A 19,294-nucleotide genomic window follows, 5' to 3' on the forward strand; every position below is an offset into this window, starting at 1 on the left:
TACATAATTCAGCATTATTTGGCCGTCTACACGTCTGTCCTGCTGCATCATGCATGTTTTGGTCACCAGACATCTGCTATCAGTAAGCAGCTCACTGGAGGTCTCTGGCTCCCCGTGATCCATCTCTAACAACTGTCAAACTTAATTATCAATCTCTCCTTCACTTTCTTTTATGTTCACTCTGCATATTTCCGCCTGACTTCCTCAAACTCTCCCTTTTTTACCCTCCTCCTCTTCTACATATCTCCGCTTTTCTTTCAGTATGCTGAAATATATAACTAGCAATTTGTCAATCTCTCTCACTATGACACACACATGGACACACAAATACATGCAGAGGCATCCAGACCGCAAGAGCTTCTGTGGTGTATAATGACAGATAATTGGCTATTGTGGGTTTGCCCTTGGCAGCGGGAACCAATCACAGTGACAGCCACTTCTCTATGACCCATGTGTATGTGTATGTGTGTGTGTGAATGTGTAAGCCCGACCATCTGAATGTGTACGAAGCACTGATTGTATTTAATTTGTCTGTCTGTCTTTGTTGCTCTGTGTATAGAAGTAATTGCTAGACTAGCGTATGCAGCATGTAACTAACAGCTCTCTTTAAGTTTAGATCCCTGTCATTGTCGCATTTATGTAAACATAAATAACCTGCTCAGCACTATGCTATGCATTTCACAGTGTGTGTGGACAGATAGTCTTTTTCTGTTCAGAGGTATATTGAATTATACTGTGTGCACCTACACAAATGCACTGCCATATTACGTATGTACACGGGTGTAACCGCTCTAAAATATTCTTATTTTGTACCACTCACTGCTTCTCATTTCACATTCTCAGGGTTTTGTACAACTGCCTCAAGAATCACCGCTCTACACAATGCAGCCTTGCTGTTCTTTACCAATGTCACAGCTGCTTGGCTTGTCATTCATCACTCATTTTGAAGCAGTCAGCAGCCCTGGTTAATGGTGTGCTTGCTCGCCATTTGTATGTAACCTGTTGACTCCATCTGCTCCAAACTGATCTGAATAATGATTTTCTTTCTGGAAAATAATCCTGATGTTTTCGTTCACTTTGAGGTAAATTCTAGCTGCATCAGCAGCACCAATAGTCCAAGTTACTCACTAATTTACATATCCACTCCTTTTGATTTTCCTTTCCTTCCCTATATCATTCATGCATGTATTTCTTTGTCCTGTACTATGTTTCTCTCTCTGCCACTTCCTCTTCTCCTGCTATTTCTCTCTCTCTCTCTGTTTGCACAGATTTTAATTTCCGCTCCTTCAGTAGTTGGAGTGCTCATCCAACCCATGCACACAGCCTAAATGAGATCCTGTATGTGCATGTGATGTGTAGCAAGGCTTTCACCCTGTTAATGTGATGTTTTCTGTATCGCTAATATCTGCTACCATAAAAATGTGCACGCTTGCCCGAGTGCATGGAGGAGGGGCTGTGTACTTCATAATAGGAGCCAGCTCTATATTCCCAAATGCAAATTCCTCTATGTGAAAAGAGCAGGCTGGATGTTCATCATTCTATACTCTCTTCTTAGTGTTCAATCAGAGCTTTTTTAAGGGCTGCAAGGCAGCTCACTCCAGCCTTCTTTTTCCCCCTGTCATTCCCTCATATTCATTTTGACTCAGCACACAAAAACACAATCACACATACACACAATCTTCACAGCTATACCTTCCTGCCTTTTGTGGAAAACAGTGGATCCGTCTCTTGTGTGTGATTAAAGTGCATAACATCGCATGTAGCCTGAGTGTTTCTTTGTAATGATGCTTAACATTCTGAACCTACAACATATAATTTTGCCCACCCAAGCTCATCTGTATTGTGTTTGTGAAAATCAATTCTAGCAATGGAGGTTTTTACAGTTGTGTGTATATAGATATAGAAAAAAAAACATTTCTGTAGATTGTGATTTCAAATTTCTCAATTACTTCATTTTCCACAGCTACACCAGAGGACTGCCATTGTCAGAGCCAAATCAACATGTTTACCACAGGTGTCAAAAGACTCAATCATTGCCTTTTAGCAGCTGAATTGCAAAGACATTGTAATAGCAAGGTTAGGTGTAAAGAAAATGGAGACATAAAAAATGTTTTTGTCCTCGTAATGTAATCCAGAGATATGATTACAGATAAGGAGATAGATTTTGTATACGCACAATAAACGAGCCAGCAGTCTTTTCCCTCTCATCCCTCCTTCTGCTCACACTCTCCTTCATCTTAACTGCATTAGTGTCCCCCTGTATAAAATTATGGTTGTAATTGTCCAGGTGCAACAAATGAAGGTGCCCTCTCTAATACCACCCAACATATTAATGGTTAGCAGCCGCACAGGCTTTTTATATGGGTAAAAACAACTAGAGAACTGGAAAACACCAAGTACTTCCTAAAGGAAAAAGGTAATAATAACATGGTGTCTGTGTGTGTGCATTTGTGTAATATGTCTATTTGTAAATGCATGTGTCACATTTCCACCTTATTTCGTGTCTGATGGAAAGTCCTCATTAGTTGAAGCATTTGGGATGTTCTTCTGTGCGCATATGTGTGGACGAAGGTGAGGTTCAAGTGTCTATTGAAGGATAAGAGGTCAATAGCATTTGTGGGGCACTAATGAAGCATCAATGATTAAAGCATGTGTCTGTGTGTGCCTTTGCAAACGGTGAAAGTAGATGGTGCTGTGGTTCTCTATGATGCTGAGATTAGAGGCAATTATTGAAATGTCATGGCCTTAATGGGCCACTGCTCGGCACCCCGCTCATGAGTTGACTTTCAAAGTGATGGAACAAGGAGCTGTTTGCTGGATCGCTCATCAAATCATACCTCTCTACTTCTTCACTTCTGACACAGAAGAGAATTTAGAAGCTCACTATTCCCTTTTATCGAGGGGCAGGCCAGGGTGAGTTGACACAGTAATGTTCTTTAGAGCTGCAGCTAATGAGCTTTTCCTCAATCTGTCTTTATTCTATAAAATGTCAAACAAACATACTTAAATTGCTTGTTTTTTAGTACAAACTGCAAAACTACTGTATTCGCTTCACTGATTAATGTAAATGCAGTATTCACTTTTTGAGAGGCTAGAGCTAGTGAATTTTTAGCAATTGAGCTTAACAAATGTTGTAAATGAGTAATCAAATATCTTCAGCTCTAATAATCCTGCAGACTCTGTATTTCTCTAATGTCAGTCTGTGGTAGCTCATCGGCCAGTCTGTCAGGAAATATATCTTTCTCAATTCAAAGGTATAAGTAATCCAACTAATGATGTTTGCTTTTACAGCAGGTGTTCCACTACCAGGACATTGTGCATGCTGACTCACCTAAATTTAACGGAGCCATCATTAATGTTATTGGCCACACTTCTCATTGTCCTTGTTAGGATGAGTGGACACATCTGCTGGGGAGAGATCTGGTGTCTGGAGGAGAGAGTTCAGGAGATGCAGTAGATACCATTTCTCCAGTGCCCCAGTAGTTAATTTTTTAAAGTAAGTCGTTGACCGCTCAGCAGGTACACAAGAGCTAAGTTTACCTAAGAAATATTCACCATAGTTCACCAGTCCTTCTAGTGCCCACTTCAGGCCAAAGCTTACCAGTTACCCAGAAACTTTGAACGCAGTAAATTCGCCAGTGTAAGATATCCAGTGACAAAGTCTATAGACTTTGAGTCTATTGAGTAAGATCAGCCCCAGTGTTGGTGAGAATATCTAGAATAGGATTCGCCAATGTAAAGTGTGCAGTGTCAATGCAGATAAACACTTCAGGTGTGAGGCTGAGCTATATGCACGCAGAGACAAACTTAAGAGCAGTGTTACTGTTTTGTCAGTGATACTATATATAACTAAATAAAACATATACTAATAAAGCTTTAATATGTTTTTTTTAAGGTAATCATCAACATGCTTTGTTTGTTCACACTGAAAAAGCGATGCATTATAGTAGAGATTTAAAAAAGATCATTTATACATCAGACTTTAAGAAGTCAAATTAACTTATTTTAGTTACGTTACACTCTAGACATACAGTAAAAATAAAAATAAAAAACACTAATGTTGAATGTTTTAATTTCTATACTTTTAATACATCTTTATAAATACATTGTTGTTGTTGTTTTGACTAAACTGCAACATTTATTAAATGGAGTAAAGTATAAAATTCTAAATTCTGTAGTAATTAAAAAAAAAAACCACTGTATTGGGAATAAGTATAACACCTATTTAGAATAAATACCATTGGAATTTATTTTGATTAAACACTGATATTGTGGTGTCAAAAATAAATGACACTGTTGGTGTTATTTTCCTCATAGTGTAAACCTTGAGTCACACTTATCATAGTGTAAACTGGGGTAACACTTAGTGTAAAAAAAAAAAAAAAAAACTCTTACCAGAGCTGAATTGACGCTGAGGATTTAACACTACATTACGTGTAAACTTTAGTCTCTGAGGAGTGGGACCATATGTTCACTGACTAATTTTGAAAATTATCTCCTTGAGTGAATGGACACTGCTGAATTTACTGTGAACCCTTTAAAGCAAGAAAGCTGAGAAAAATTATTCTCTTTCACTGACTTGTGTACACAAGCTCAAGTTGAATTGTTGACCATCACTTGATAGCCAGTGTTTACTTTAATGTATGTCCTGGAAAACATCGCTAAGATTTTTGTGGTTATTAGCATACGTTCTATGTTAAAGTCATTGATCATGACTTTGAATTTATTTCACACTGGCCTAGTCACTCTTTGGCACTTTAACTCACTATTGATTATTTATAAAACAAAACTGCTTTATTTAATCCAACTAAACCTTTTTTTTGTTTTTTGTTTTTTGTTTTTTTTTTTTGCTTTGAAGCATTCAAACGATTCATAGAGCTAGAGGTAGGATATTGATATCTATAGCATGTGGCTGGATCAAAGGTGTATTTTATTAAGCCTGGTGTTATATCGACTGTAGACAAGGATTATTTATAATAGTTGTTCCTGCATCACTTAAAAGAACAGTTGACAGTTTGCATAGTATACATGTGTGTGAAATTTTGCATTGTTAACATATCCGTCCTTAAAGCATCCATGCATAAGTTCATTGAATATGGAGCCCATTTATCCATACTGTATATATTTATAAGAATCAATATTGAAATAAGAGCTACTAGGAGTGTAGAAATGTGTTGACCCTGAGAGAGAGAACATAGGTGTTAATCAGCCAAATGAGAACAAGAACAGAATATGCAACACAACCTGTAGCACGTACATTAAAAGTAACCTCTTCGTAGTCTGAATATAATGGTGCCTCACAGCTCAGTGCATGTGTGTGCATTGTGGTGCTATGTCATGAGGCCCATCAAATACTGCTCCAGATTCTATTTTAGCCAGTAAAGTTATCTCAGTCACAGACCCCTTATCGCTTATTGTGCTGACTTATTATCTTTTGAGTGCATGCGTGTGTGGGACTATAAGAGTGTGCACAACTCTATTGTGTATTTGTGGGCGTGTGTCTCTGGTGTGTGAGCTTGAATCTATACGTGTGTGTCCCCAGCCTAAGGTTGTGTTTTCTTGTACCCACTGAGCTGAGAGTTTCTGCAACAAAAGCATGTTTATGCTCCTCCATCTCATTTACATTGCGCTGATGGGAATCTGCTGCACCACTGATTGTGTTTGGTGTTCTAGGTCAGCACACCCAGATAAGTCTGAGTGCGTGCACACACACGTGTGTGTTGGTGTGTGTGTGTGGTGCAAGCATGTGCTTAAACACTGAAAGCATGCTGTCTATTTTTCACTCACTTTTGCAAAGTTCCTTCTTTCTAAAAGTTTTTACTTAACACCCCCCCCCAAAAAAGTCTTACAAATTGTATGTCTGTACGGCAAACAAATAAACAAATATGCATAAATGCTTCACAATTCATCAAAGCCAGTGCAGTTACAACTTGCAGTAAAAGTACATGTACTGTACACAAAGCTGTAAATCACTCACAGGCATACTTGTACAGGCATACTCACGTTGGGCACCTTAAGCACTCAATGCTGCCCCGTATCTGAAGATTTTTGATCTTTTGTTAGAGACATCACACCACTCACTGTGCTGCACTTGAAGCTGTTAAGAGACAAAACACATTCCTCACACTCAAACTGATAAATAATAGTAAAATGCAAATTGTTTCCTGATAGCTCCTTAAAATCCCTCCATGGACTCTATATTTTGAAACTGTTGCCCTAATTAACACGAAACATCCAGGCAGTATTTGAGTTTGCCAAGGAGCTGCTTCTCAATCCAGATAACATCGCCTCTACTCGCCTCGGCTAAACTGTGCCCATGATTGCCCCTTTCCTAATCTCCAAAACCCTACACTGTCCCAGAGAGCCTATTTAGTCTGCTGAGAAAACTCAATTGAGATGTTTATCATGGATGGGGTTTTAATTTTCACAAAACAAAGACAGAGAAATATAGTCAGTAAAGTGAGAGGAACACAAAACCTGTATTGATTTCTTGTACATCTAGGACCTTGTTTGAACCTGCATTTCATTTCAGGACATTCTTAATTTTATTCCTGTTAATTTCATATAATGTCCAAAAATGAACACAACATGTTATCAAATGGCTTTGATGGCTGCAATATCACCATATGGGTTTTCCTCCTCTCCATTCCTACTGGGACAATTTCGTCCTTACCGGGAGAGGGAGTGATGACAAAACAAACCGGCGCCTTTTGGCGACTCCAGATCGCTCCACACTACATTACTGACTCCCCAGAGTAACGTCGCGGGGGACTTGCGCGCCAGCCACAACTCCACTCATCCACCTGAACGAGTCGTAGAGAATTATTGGAGCGAGAGAGAGAGACCGAGGGAAAGAGAGAGAGAGAGAGAGAGGAAAAGAGACGCACGGTGGTGGATTATTTGGGCAGAGCGGCTGCAGCCACTGTGGATGTTACACAGGCAGACGACGGGCTGAGAGCTCGAATCTATTCAGACTGCGAGTTCTTCCAACGACGGCGCCGGGCAGGATGCTGATATGGTGAGCGCGTCTCCCGTCATTTAATGCGCAATTTCTATTATTGTTGACCTGCACCGCAGAGCGCCAACTTCTTAAAATGTATCTCATTCCGGTGCAAAGCGCCTGTATGCATCTGTGCTTATCTGTGTGTGTGTGTGTGTGTGTGTGTGTGTGTGTGTGTGTGTGTGTGTGTGTGTGTGTGTGTTCAGTCCTCCAGTGTCACAGACATATAACTGACAGCTAATATCTGCCCGTTGCTTTCTCCCCAACACGAGTTAGTTGTTTTATTGATGTTTCAAGTGGTCGCCTTGGCTTTGAAGTGCAACTGATGGAAAATTACTGTGATATTTCTAGGCTATTTTCCTAATTTAGGATTTGGAGCGTGGTGGAGCCAGACAATAATGAGTTCATATTGATCTTAATTTAGCCCAATCACTGATGTTCATTGTAGCCTGCCATGCATTTCATAAGGTTATTCATATAATGGCTTACAATACACCCAGTACTGATCTTGTTGTTCTTTATGTCCTGTGTTGCAACAGAAATATGATTATACAGTAAACACTGTTTTGGTGTCATTATTGCATTGCACCATCATCTGATTTACTGGGAGATTATTACAGTTCTTGTGGCTATAGGGTGGATCTTGAAATGAGGTTTTTAATGCTAATTAGAGATTAGAGAAGCTGTAAACCGCTTGGTTTTTACTGGGGTTGGTGCTCCCCCTCAAAACATGCTCAGAGGTATTTTCTCACGACTGAACCAATGCCACTGGCACAGAGCAGACTGGATGGACATTTAATGGTGAATACAGACTCAAGGAAATAGGATTTGTTAATGGCTGTCAGTCAGTTCAACCTGTTTTACAGCGGGCTCCCCATGAATTTATGCAAAACTGCATGAACACTTAAGTACTCCAGTAGGCTACAGTAAATTATTTTGCTGAATTTCTGCCTGTGGATTTTACTCTACCAGCCTGTGTCCAATCCATTCAGACATGTTTTTAAAAGGTTACTGGAATACTGTCTACAAATAATGATAGTTGAATCCCATGAAGCACAGCATGCTGAATACATTAGCTACTTTCACCTGTGAGACACACTGATTGCATACAGTTTGTACTTGAAAGCTTTGCTGCAATTTTGCCACATTTATATTTCTCTTTATGCCACGGGCATAACTTAATGACTGTAATATGCTGTGGTGTGCTGTGTGTCTCTGTGTATGAATCCGTGATTGTGTTCAACAGTAGTCAGCAGCCTTCCTGAAACACTTTCTGTGGCAGAATTACAGACCTCACTAGCTCACAAATCAATCATACAAGTGCTTTAACAGCAATTACGCATGGGTATGTGAATGAGAGATATACTTTCATGTATTTACCTGATCTTACATATGCATAGTTTCTCTGCTAAGTGCTATAATAAAATGTTGCTATTAAAACCCACACAATGGGAGCCATGTGCAATGATTTTAGTGAAACATCCGAAATTACAAACAAATTTATTAACATGTCATTTTAATATATACGGTGCTTTTTCTTGGCCAAATGTATGTGTTTGAAGGTGAAGTGACAATTTTCTAAAATGGGATTTTTGGGTTTTATGATGTATTACATTAAATATAAAAACATGTTTGCTTTTTAAATATGTAATGAAAAGGACTGAATATGCTGCACACGTATGATGTGCTTGGGAACATTAGAAGAGTGGACTACAACCTGTTTTACAACCATGCCCTGCTACTCTCAGGTCAGAGGTGCCTAGTCACACGCCATTCTGTGGATGAACAAGGGCTTTACCCCAGCTGATATTGCACTGTGTTTATGTGCTGCATGTGTGTGTATGTGTGTGTGTGTACATGCGTGCCAGTGCAGCTGTTCCTCCTCTCAGAGAGATTAAGTTTCACAAGATGTGATGGATGCCAGTGCCTGCAGAGCCAGCTGTGTGAGTGAGTGTGTGTGTCTGTGTGTTTGTGAATTACATGTTTGTCAGCACAGTTCGAAATTTTTGTGTTCATACAAGCATCCCAGTGTGCGTACACACGTATACATATGTATCTCTGTCACTGACCAGAGGGTTGGGTCAGGTTAGGAGAGGTGATGTTAAGGTCAGAGGTGTCAGGAATTGGGCGGGTAATTATAGTGACTGTGACTTTGGTTCCCACAGACCAGGCAAATGTAGTCTAAACTAAGAAGACATGAGCAGGATGACAGGGCCAGATTTCTGCTTGGGTCAAACTGTCCTGGTACAAACACAGAACCAAGCCAAGAAAAAACAAAACAAAAAACAATATGATATAGAAGAGAACCAAAAAAAAATTTGTCTTTCAATCAGAGGTTGGGCTTTTCTGTCTGGTCAGTTAGGGAAGTGAGAAAACAAACATACATTTTCAAAATTATTCCCAAGAATCACGCTGTAAATGTAAAGATTTTCGAAGAAGCTATTTTGAGAGACAGCCTTGTGCTGACTGTCAGAACGGGGAGGCGGGAGGCTCCTTCTTCAGCTGCAGTTAGCATGCATCCAGCTGCGTTGCTGCTTGCAAAAGTAAAAGGATGTGGAGCCGAGAGGAGTGGAGGAGGTGGACGAGCAGCTGAGAGGAGTGGGGGAGGCACAGCGACGCTATTGATTTACCTGGCAGTCGGAGGGGGACAGCTTCCAATCTATCTCGGCTCTCCCTATCATCTGTCCGTCCGTTCACCCGTGTCTCTGCCTTCTTGTCTTTTTCCGTGTCTGACTTCTAGATTGCCCTCTACTCTCACGTTCCCTATACTTCTCCAGCATTTCAGCCTAGTCAATAATGTTCTTTTCTGTCATCTCTCAGTTTGACCCGTTTGTTCATGTTTTACTCTCATGTGTTTATAGCCTACCCAGACTTTTTATTTTCTTTGTCGTTGCCCCCACGCTGACATTCTTTCTGTTTCCATCCATCCGTCGTGCAATCACACCCACATACAGACTGTGAATGGGTAATTAAAAGCAAAGTTGTCTTCACCTGTGGAGAGTAGCATATGGTGAGATATTAAAAATTTAACTTAAGACTTTGCTTGCTTCATCTGTTTTTGACTTAGGCGGTCTAGTTTTCTGTGGCTTCTTTCTGTAGGTATGTTTTTGTCTTTTGTCTACTTTCTACCTATCGACTTTCTTTCCTTTTCATGGTTTCCTTTGTCATTTTTTTTTAATCAAAGCACTGTAGTTGTACATAACAAGCAAACAATTTTGCTCACATTTTCAGCAGTGTTCTCTTACCCTTCCATAACTAAGATGTTCCAGCATTAGATTTCCATAATTAATACATGTGCAGTGTATTCTTGGTGTGTCTTTATTTGTGGAAGGTTTTTCACAGAAAGGAATAAGATATAAGTATGTGTAATAGGAAACAGACACAAATATAGAAAAGAAACATAAACACATAAAGAGACAGAGAGAGAAGAAGAGACCATGTCAGAATTTGTGGTTGGGGTGATCCCTTTGCAGACCCCCCCCCCCCCCCCATTTGTTGCAATCAGATGGAGACACTCTGAAGGAGCCAGGCACAACCACAACAATGCCATTTTCCAACCGCACTTACACACACAGACAGACACACAATATGAGCCAAACATGTTGAGCCTTCCACAGTCAAGCCTGAAGTGTTTCCCTCCTCTTCCCACTCTCTGCTCTCAGTTTCTTTCTCACATTTATTGTCTTGATCTTCCTGTCTCTCTCCTCTTCTTAAATGTTTGTCTTCTCCTTGTCTCTTTCTCACCAGCGCTCTTCTCCCTCCCCCCCTTCTTCTTTCCCCATGGCATGCATGATGGTTTGACATAGCAAACTGGTGCCAGACCACAAAGCTTTATTTTCCCGCTGCAGTTCTTTCTCCTTCTCTCTCTTTCTCTGCCTCCTATCTGTTTCTCCCCTCCTTGCTTCCCGTTCTTACTACAGTTTAATCTGCAGCGTGGGGCTTAGTGGCATGGCTGCAGGACTTCCACATCATTGCTTTCTCCAAGCCAGAGGATTTGCTGCTGTTTGCAGCTGTCTAGTTTCTCTGTTTTCTTCATTTTTAAACATAAATTATATATTTTAGTTTCCCTTTGCTTGGTGCTCTCTTCTTATGTGCCCGCCTGTGTGGAATGTGTTTGCATTACATCGTATTATTCCATTATTTCATCACTGTCCCATCAACAAGCTGTAAAACTGTGAAATCACTGTCATGGTTTGTTTTTTTCTGCTGCATATAGCGTAGATCTAAAGATAGGGCTCTGAGCCAGTGTTTGCTCCCGTTTTGAAGTGACAGATTATGTAACTTTATTTATTTAAATTGATGGTCATCCAAATATCTGTGCTTTTGGCAACGTCTTTGGTGCAAAGCGGTCACTGCCGTGGTATTTTCCCAAAGATTAGTTGTAGGTCAAACAGTACAGCCTGTTATTTTGCTCGGATTTTCTCTTTAAGCTCTCTCTGTAGGTGGGACTCCTTTCTTTCTGCAGCTGTGGTACAGCAGATCTCACAGCTCATGCTAACTCTGCTAACTGCTTTTGCAGCTCCAGGAGAAACATTTATCACTTCATGTGCCAGAGGATTTTTTCCTTGGAAACAGCTCCCCACCTCCAGGTGTAAAGAATAATAAATGTAAAAGCCTTTCATGTGAACTCACTATGAAACACTATTGTGTTATATCAATCAGAAGTACCAAAAACTGACTTTTATATGAACATTTTACAGATTAATAGGCTAAAGTGAAGAATTTTCCAGTCCATTATACGGTAAGGGCAGAGATTTTTTGCTCGGTACTCTCTGTGGGAGTCTTTACTTCTGTTGTCCTTGTCACGGCAAAGCATCAGTCCTTGGACAAGTCTCAGCAGCCTCTCCGTTCACAAACAATAAGGCCAAGCAGCCACTGGACGCCTCAAAATGGCTCCCACCAATCACCTCCTGCACATTAATTCTATTAGTCTCTCTAATTTGTCTGTTTGTCCAGGATTTGCCGTTGCCAGTGTTCGTCTGTAGATGTGTAATTAATGACTTTGATTGTCCTTTTTGTTTGTTTTCACCAATTGAAACAGGATTGGATTGTTGAGCTGAGCTTTTTCTTTTGTCCCTTCATTTATCCTTCATCCTGTTGTCATTCGTTTCCTCTCTTCTTCTCTCTAGGGGACTGAGAGTCAGACACAAATCCCATTTCTTGTTGTTCGTGTTTAGGAATTATGTTCTGTCTCCCCATTTCCCCGAGACTCCCTAAGGCACCTGGGATTAAATGATGTGTTTGGTGTGTTTGTGTGTGTGTGTGTGTGTGTGTGTGTGTGGCCTTTACATTTAGATTTGATTGTGTAAGGGATTTCTATCCGGAACAATCACAGTAAAGACTGACCTCAAATGAGGTTTAAAGGTTTACAGGATGTGAGTATTGGCATGCCATGTGGGCTGTGGCTGTGTGAGTGTGTGTATGTATGTGCAAGAGGATGAATAATCTTTTTTTCAAGCCCTAAAATTACTAGATATTCTCAGTCCTCCGAGAACAGCGTGCACTGGGCATGAATGCAAGTATTGAAAATGTGACCTGAAATGTCTTGCTGTAACTGATGGATTTTGGATATGTGTCTCATTTATACAGTTGTGTGAATATGTCAGTGTGTGAATGTAAAGAGCACGTACAGCACTACATGTATGTGGCTGCATGTTCAACATGTCTTCACTGGTTTGTTTTCTGGAATGTGAATAGTCATAAACTGCATTTAGGCCTTTGGGAAAACCTAGTGGAAAAGTGATATGGTGTCACTATCAATCAATACGATAAACATAATACGAATGCTAATATCATAAGACATCCCAATGCTTTAGATAAAAACGTACCAACAGAAAGTCTCTGCATGATTATGCAGTGCCCATCCTTCAACTTGTAAACATGTGCTATGAAACCATTTCCTTTGCTCTAATGTATCCCAAAACCCCTACTCAGCAACCCCTCAACTGCTCCATTCCTGGACAGCCTTTAGACACAGGAAGTGCCTTAGCAGGTCTCTCAGTTTCTCAATATTAAATTAAATCTGTCATTTAATACATCCCTTGGTGTAGAGATTGGCATCATATTCCTTGTGCATCCCCTGAATCTCCCAGCCAAAGCAAAGAGACATATAACCAACTGCCGGCCTCCCCCGTGCCTTTCATAAGAAGCTCCTGTAATAGGTTTGTTGAAAATAACAAGGTTGACTTCTACAGTTACAGACGGGGCTCTGCTTCTGTGTCAGGTTAAACATCAATAAACTGTGCAGTATTTTTCAATGGAGCCTTTTTTTTTTTTTTGCTACTTACAAAGGCATGCAGCTGAAAACTAAGAATAATGTTGTGTTTGTTTGTACCTTGTTTTGTTCTTCAGTAATGAAAATTATGAATAGGTTGTATGAAGAGTAGTAAGTACTGTATATACTATAAGCACAAGATGCAGTGGTGTTAATAAAAACCTATTTGGGTTCATGAAGACACAAAACAAATTGCTCCACATTTTCTCCATTTCATTGGGTTGCTTTTCAAACCCCTCAAAACTAAATGTTTCATTAGTTTAATAAATTCTTGCTTTAATATGAGATGTTTTTAGGGAACACAGAAAGCATATTAAACTGCTTTTGGTCAAATAAGTTAGTTAATGGGCCAACATTTGTGGTAGAAGCCTGTGGGTTTCTATAAGCAACCCAGTGACACTTTAGTCAGGTTAAGAATCCACTCAAAGCACGGATTGATTCCCATCATTTTGCACTGTGCAGCCACCTCCTGACCCCACTATTGTCTTTGCTTCCCATTGATTGTGTGCAAGTTCACGTGCAAGACGGCATGTTTTGTTTGTTTGTTTGTGTGTGGGTGCACACAAAGTACAAGCACTTGAGTTGCCTCCTTTTTCACAGAAAGGCAGATATAATAGGGCAGTGTCAAAACTACGACACACACATGTATGTGTGTACAGAGTAAAAGGCACTAAAACGCAAGATTATAACTTAATCTGACATTTCTTGGCTAAAATGCTGATTCACCGATTAGAAACCAGTCTGTCATGCCAGCAGTGTGAGAGTGTGGGAGAGAGAAAAACACATGATGACATATAGTGTGTGTGTGTGTGTGTGTGTGTGTGTGTGTGTGTGAAAGAGAGAGAGAGAGAGATTTGCAGGTAATCTTAACGTATGCTGCCTGCCACACCACATAAAAGAAAATAATCATCTGAATGAGATGAATGAGCTACACCTCTCTGGTTGGAATTCAGCAGTCAACCTCTATATTGGCAAAGGTGCACACAGACAACACATACACAGATAACAGACACAGTTTTTCATAAGCTTGCTTATCCCATATGTACTGCCCAACTCATGAATCCACACAAGTACACACAACCTCACAAGCAGCATACATTAAACTCAAACAAATTGGTTGCCCAGAATGCACACACTCTGGAACACGCTGATATTTTTTTTCCTGTTGTGGCGCGTGCTCATTTTAAGAAGCAGAGCCTTGCCGATTTGCTCTCCTCATAGACTATTTAGCTGCTTCTCTTCTGCGCTGGGTGGCAGCCAGTAAAATGGTGGCGCTCATTGTAGAAGGCTGTTGGCTACCATTGATTTGGCCCAGCAGGTCTCTGAGGATACATACTGTTGCCCTGCCAGCTAGGCCTGAGGAAGGGGACTGTGGTGTTTGCAAGCATGTGTGTGTCAAATACAAAAGAGATGGACTGTAAACTGCATTTATTGGAGCGTACAGTGGTGCAGTGCGAGAGGGCAGCTCTCTTGGTGAAATTCGGCTCTGCAGCCTGTCTGCACTAACTATATATTCTGAACAGTTAAAAGCCTTGGGGAAGACTCCAGGAAGGTCCAGAGCGATCAATTAGCCGTAATGCTTTTGATGTGACTTGTTGTGTTTACCCACAACAAGAGAGAGAGAGGAGAAACAGCTTATTCAGAAAAGTGCTCATTTCTCGAATACTTCCTCCATATTTTGCTGTCATCTCTCCTCCCATTTCCTCTCAATTTTCTTCCCACACTTTGACTCCTCAGACAAGCTTTGAAAAACAAACAAGGGGAAGCTGGCTTCAGACTATAAATAATGCAGGCAGAGATTGGGGTCAAATAATTTGGATTTCACAACACATACATTTGCCTTAATGGGAGCCCGTGCACATACTGTACACGGAGACACACATGTTCATGTTGCTGTAGTTGTGGAGGCACTCATTCTCATGATGCACTGTAGCCCCTAACTGTATCCCTCAAAACTAAATGCCCAACCGCAACGGTTTCCCTAACATTGTTCAGCCATTTGAAATTGTGAAATGTAAAAAAGAGACTTCTGGCATGACTTCACCTTCTGTCAATGTGCACGGACGAGGAGTAGCAAGCTGCAAAGATCAAATTGCTAACAACACTTGCAGATGCTTGATGGTCCTAAGTGAGCAGGCAGTGTGATAATCATTACACACTGTCACATATACAGCCAAGCACACCCTTGACTCGCTCTACTGTACACTGGCTGTTTACTGTCTCGATGTCCCTCGATGACAAAGCGTGACAAACGAGTCTGTTCAGAACACATTTAGGTCTCGTTGCCACCCCACCAGCATCCTCAACCTCCCACCCCCCACCCATCCTTCTCCTTTTCATAAGTCCGACAAGGGCAATTCAGCCATCTTCTCCATCCACAGCACCTATCCATCAGCACGCTGCCATAACCCGCCGCTGCTCCGTGACAGATTGCTTTTCATGCACTGATGTATTGGCCCATCAGACTTTGAGGAAGTGACAGATTAGATCATTATGCTCCTTTATGATTATGTGTGTCTTGTTTTTGTTTTTTTATATATATTAGGGTTTATCGGACACAAGTTTGTGTTGTGTCGTCTAAAAAATATTTTTCATTGTTATTTCATTGCTATGTAAAAATATTTTCAATTCCAAGAAGGGAGACAAGGAGACGAGAAGAGCGTGGACCTGAACATGTGCAAATAAAACTGTATTTCTTTACAGGGAAATCTCTGAGGACCCACCTTTGTGTGCTTTTGTGCTGCATAATCTTGCTCTTGTAATTTCTCCCCCAACTGCTAAAAGTAGAAAAATCGGTTAGGTGTGGCTAAGTGGATTCCCTTAAGTGAAAAACTGATGGTGGAAAGAAAAAGTTTGTTTTTGAAAGTCTTTCTCTCTTCATAAGGACCGATAAAGAAATCTGCTGTATGATATGCATCTGTCTTATAGATTGAAACATAAAATTCTGTGTTGAAACTCCATTAAAGTCACAGCTGTGCCAATGTGAAACCGTATTGTCACCATCTGGCAAATTTTAGTATCCACAGGAAAGATGAAAATATTCCATAATACCAATTAGGCCAGAAATGAATAACTATAGGCCAACTCTTTACCAGGTAGTATATATTTTTTCATTTTATTGTTTTAATATTTGTTTGTTTATTTGGTTCTACTATCCAGCTAAATCATTTAAAGTGTATAGGCATACACATAGTATGCATGTTACTGAATGTTACAATATATGTCATGATATGTTTCTCTTGTTTATCCTACTTCTTTCTCTAATAGATTACATTGATCTGATTGTCAAGCTTGGAGATGCTTTGAAGCGACTAAACTGATTTTATTTCAGCGTCCTGTGTTTCTGCAACTTTAGGAAAACTGTGAAACACACATTATATATGTCCATGGGCTGCAAACACCTGTCTACCTTCACTCAAAGTATGACATTTTAAAACTTTTGCTATGAAGTTTTTCATTATCTCTTACACTGAAAAACAAGCACTGACCATGTGCCAATATCATTGAGTATCACATTAAAACCTCAGATTCTGCAGATTCCTTTTAATTTTCCTCTTTCTCTAATTAGACTTTTAACAAATTTGCAGTAAAATGCATCACAGACGTATCTACTACTATTTAGGAGTCAAAACAATGAAGCGGATGTTATAATTTTTTATGGAAATATTTTTTTCCAGTAGATATGATTTACAGTATATAAGCTGTTTTAAAGCTTGTCTCGTTTAGCCTATAGGCTTTCTCCCTGCCCTCTGACTCCCAAATTCCCTCTGATGGTACAGTGTCATGATTGATGATGTTATTAAGAGCACACAAGAAGGACTTGATTTGATAAACACCACCTTCCCCACATCCATCTTTTTTCAGCACATGAGTGTGGTGTGTCTGTTTATCAAACATTAAGCTACAAAGTACATCATTATGTCTGTGTTTACTATCAAATACTTTTTGTGTTCCTGTTATGGAATATGGCTGTACAGTTTGCCACATATCAGAGTTTCTGCATGAGTGGGTGGGTTTGTGTTGTGACAGAAGCTTTCCCATTTCCCATGATACCCTTCTTCTCCTCAGTATTCTTTTCATGGCCCCTTCTTCCTTCTACTGCAAGAGAAGCTCTGCACTTCTCCCCAATAGCGACAATGTACCATACAGTTTCTCTCCTCTGATGCCTTCAGATCAAACACACACAAATGCACACTCAGAGGAAAACACATGGTCCATGTACTGTATTCCTGCACAGCGCCCTCCATCATGCACTATCTTTCTGACTTGTTGAGTTCGGTTACTATACTATCTTGCATTGTTCTCTTTACATTTCACTCAGAATTGGATGAAAGTAACTACTTTTACTCTGTAGTAGCAATATGAAAAAATATTAGTATCATAAAATCACACACACCGTACTGGTGGCTGTAGCCTTGTATTTAGTGGTGATGATATGAGAGTGATATCTAACTGCATCACAAAACAAATTTCCTGTTTCTATAAGTCCGCCCTGAGTACTTCTGCCACTGCTACTTTCTTTCTCTGAAAAAATACTCTTCCTTCCTTTTCCTTTTCAATTTCTTGGAATAGTCTCAATAACTTTGCAGTGACATGCATCACAGCTATATAGGACATGTTTTTGCAATAAGATCCATATTTGTTTAATAATACAGTAGTCATGTTTCCCAGGGAACCCAGAGACCCTGCTGTTATATAAAGTGCTGGAGCCAGTTGAGACAGATGGAGGACTGATAGTAGCAACCAGAACTTTTTTGGAGGTTGCTTGGGAAATCATGTGAGCCTATTCATCCCTTCTGCAAGACTTTCTTGATCACTCTTCTCCTCCTATCTCTCCTTTTTACACACACACACACACACACACACACACACACACACACACACACACACTGTAGGTCCAAACTTTCTTCCTCAATGACATCACTGAGTTGTGGTGCCCCCAACGGCAGAAAGCTTAGCAAGGGCGGAGGCACTCGCGCTGGCGCTCATGTCTGATTTGATTCACCCTGACAACCAAAGACCATTTGGGAACCCTGTAACCACGGCAACTCCCATCACAACATTCTGGGTGGTTGGTTGACGGGGCCAGTCAAGACTGGTGTTCCTTGCATCCATTTTTAATGTGTAGTATACTTAGTCCTTCTTCTTGGACGTGTCTCTCTGCGGTCCCATCTCCAAGAAGAAGAGGCAGCCACACTTGGTGGTAAAAAAAAACCCATTACATATTTATTGTCCCCAGTCTTAATTATTGAACCAGAGGGGATGTGGGTTTTGCTCTCTGTCTCTCTAGCGTTCTCTCTCTCCTGTCTCTCTTTTTAACTTGGAGGGATGAAACCTTCTCTCCCCTCCGTCTCTTTGATGTCTCTCTTTTCTCCATTTGACAGACCTCCATCCTAATATACTATGCAGCTTCACATCCAAACGAAATAACCACCATTGGAAAAAATGAGGCAGCTTTTGTTGTGGAACATTACACAGTAAATTCACATATTCTTACAGAAACCGGAAAAATTGATGTGTGTCATATATGTGACATTGCTAAGTGCGTCAGATCTCAAGTTTTTCTGAGGCTTGCATGAGTTTAGCAATTTTTTCTTAGCTCATATAGACATCTAGTTAAGAATTTTCATTTGGTGAAGCTGGATTTAACTGTACTTCTTCTGCAGACTTCTTCCGCACTTTAATTGGCAACACCATATGCAAGATGTAATCTTCAGGCTCACGATGCATTTCTAATTATCGTGTTATGTTTAGAGTTGGCAAGTTGGTTCCTCAATTGGCATGCACAGCAAGAAACATCAGTCGTTTTAAAACCCTTGTATAGTGTTCATGTCTTAGCATTTCCCTGCATGTTATTTTGAGTCATAGTCATGTACTCCCACTCCTACGCTGGCCAAAATCAATCTGAGGAAAAAGGTTTTGTAACCCCATCCTTTTCTCTCAGCCATTGTAACATGACATTGGAGAACATTGATCAAAAAGTTTATTTTTAGACTCAACTGTCCACCACCTCCCCTTTG

General features: G+C 40.3%; 1 protein-coding gene across 29 annotated transcripts in view; it reads left to right on the plus strand.

Moving 5' to 3' along the window:
• Window positions 1-19,294, plus strand: part of ptprdb (protein tyrosine phosphatase receptor type Db) — a 131,392-nt gene that overhangs the window by 38,968 nt on the left and 73,130 nt on the right. Inside the window, exon 1 of one of the 29 annotated variants that reach the window (XM_067497223.1) lies at window positions 5,887-7,018. The exons of 27 other annotated variants lie outside the window; for them this stretch is intronic. The gene's annotated coding sequence lies outside the window, so the exon portion shown is untranslated. Of the gene's footprint in view, window positions 1-5,886; window positions 7,019-16,669; window positions 16,695-19,294 lie in introns of those variants that run through there. One more of the 29 variants, XM_067497225.1, reaches the window with a different exon arrangement.

Source organism: Channa argus, chromosome 3 (genome assembly GCF_033026475.1).
Source record: "Channa argus isolate prfri chromosome 3, Channa argus male v1.0, whole genome shotgun sequence".
Taxonomy (NCBI): domain Eukaryota; kingdom Metazoa; phylum Chordata; class Actinopteri; order Anabantiformes; family Channidae; genus Channa; species Channa argus.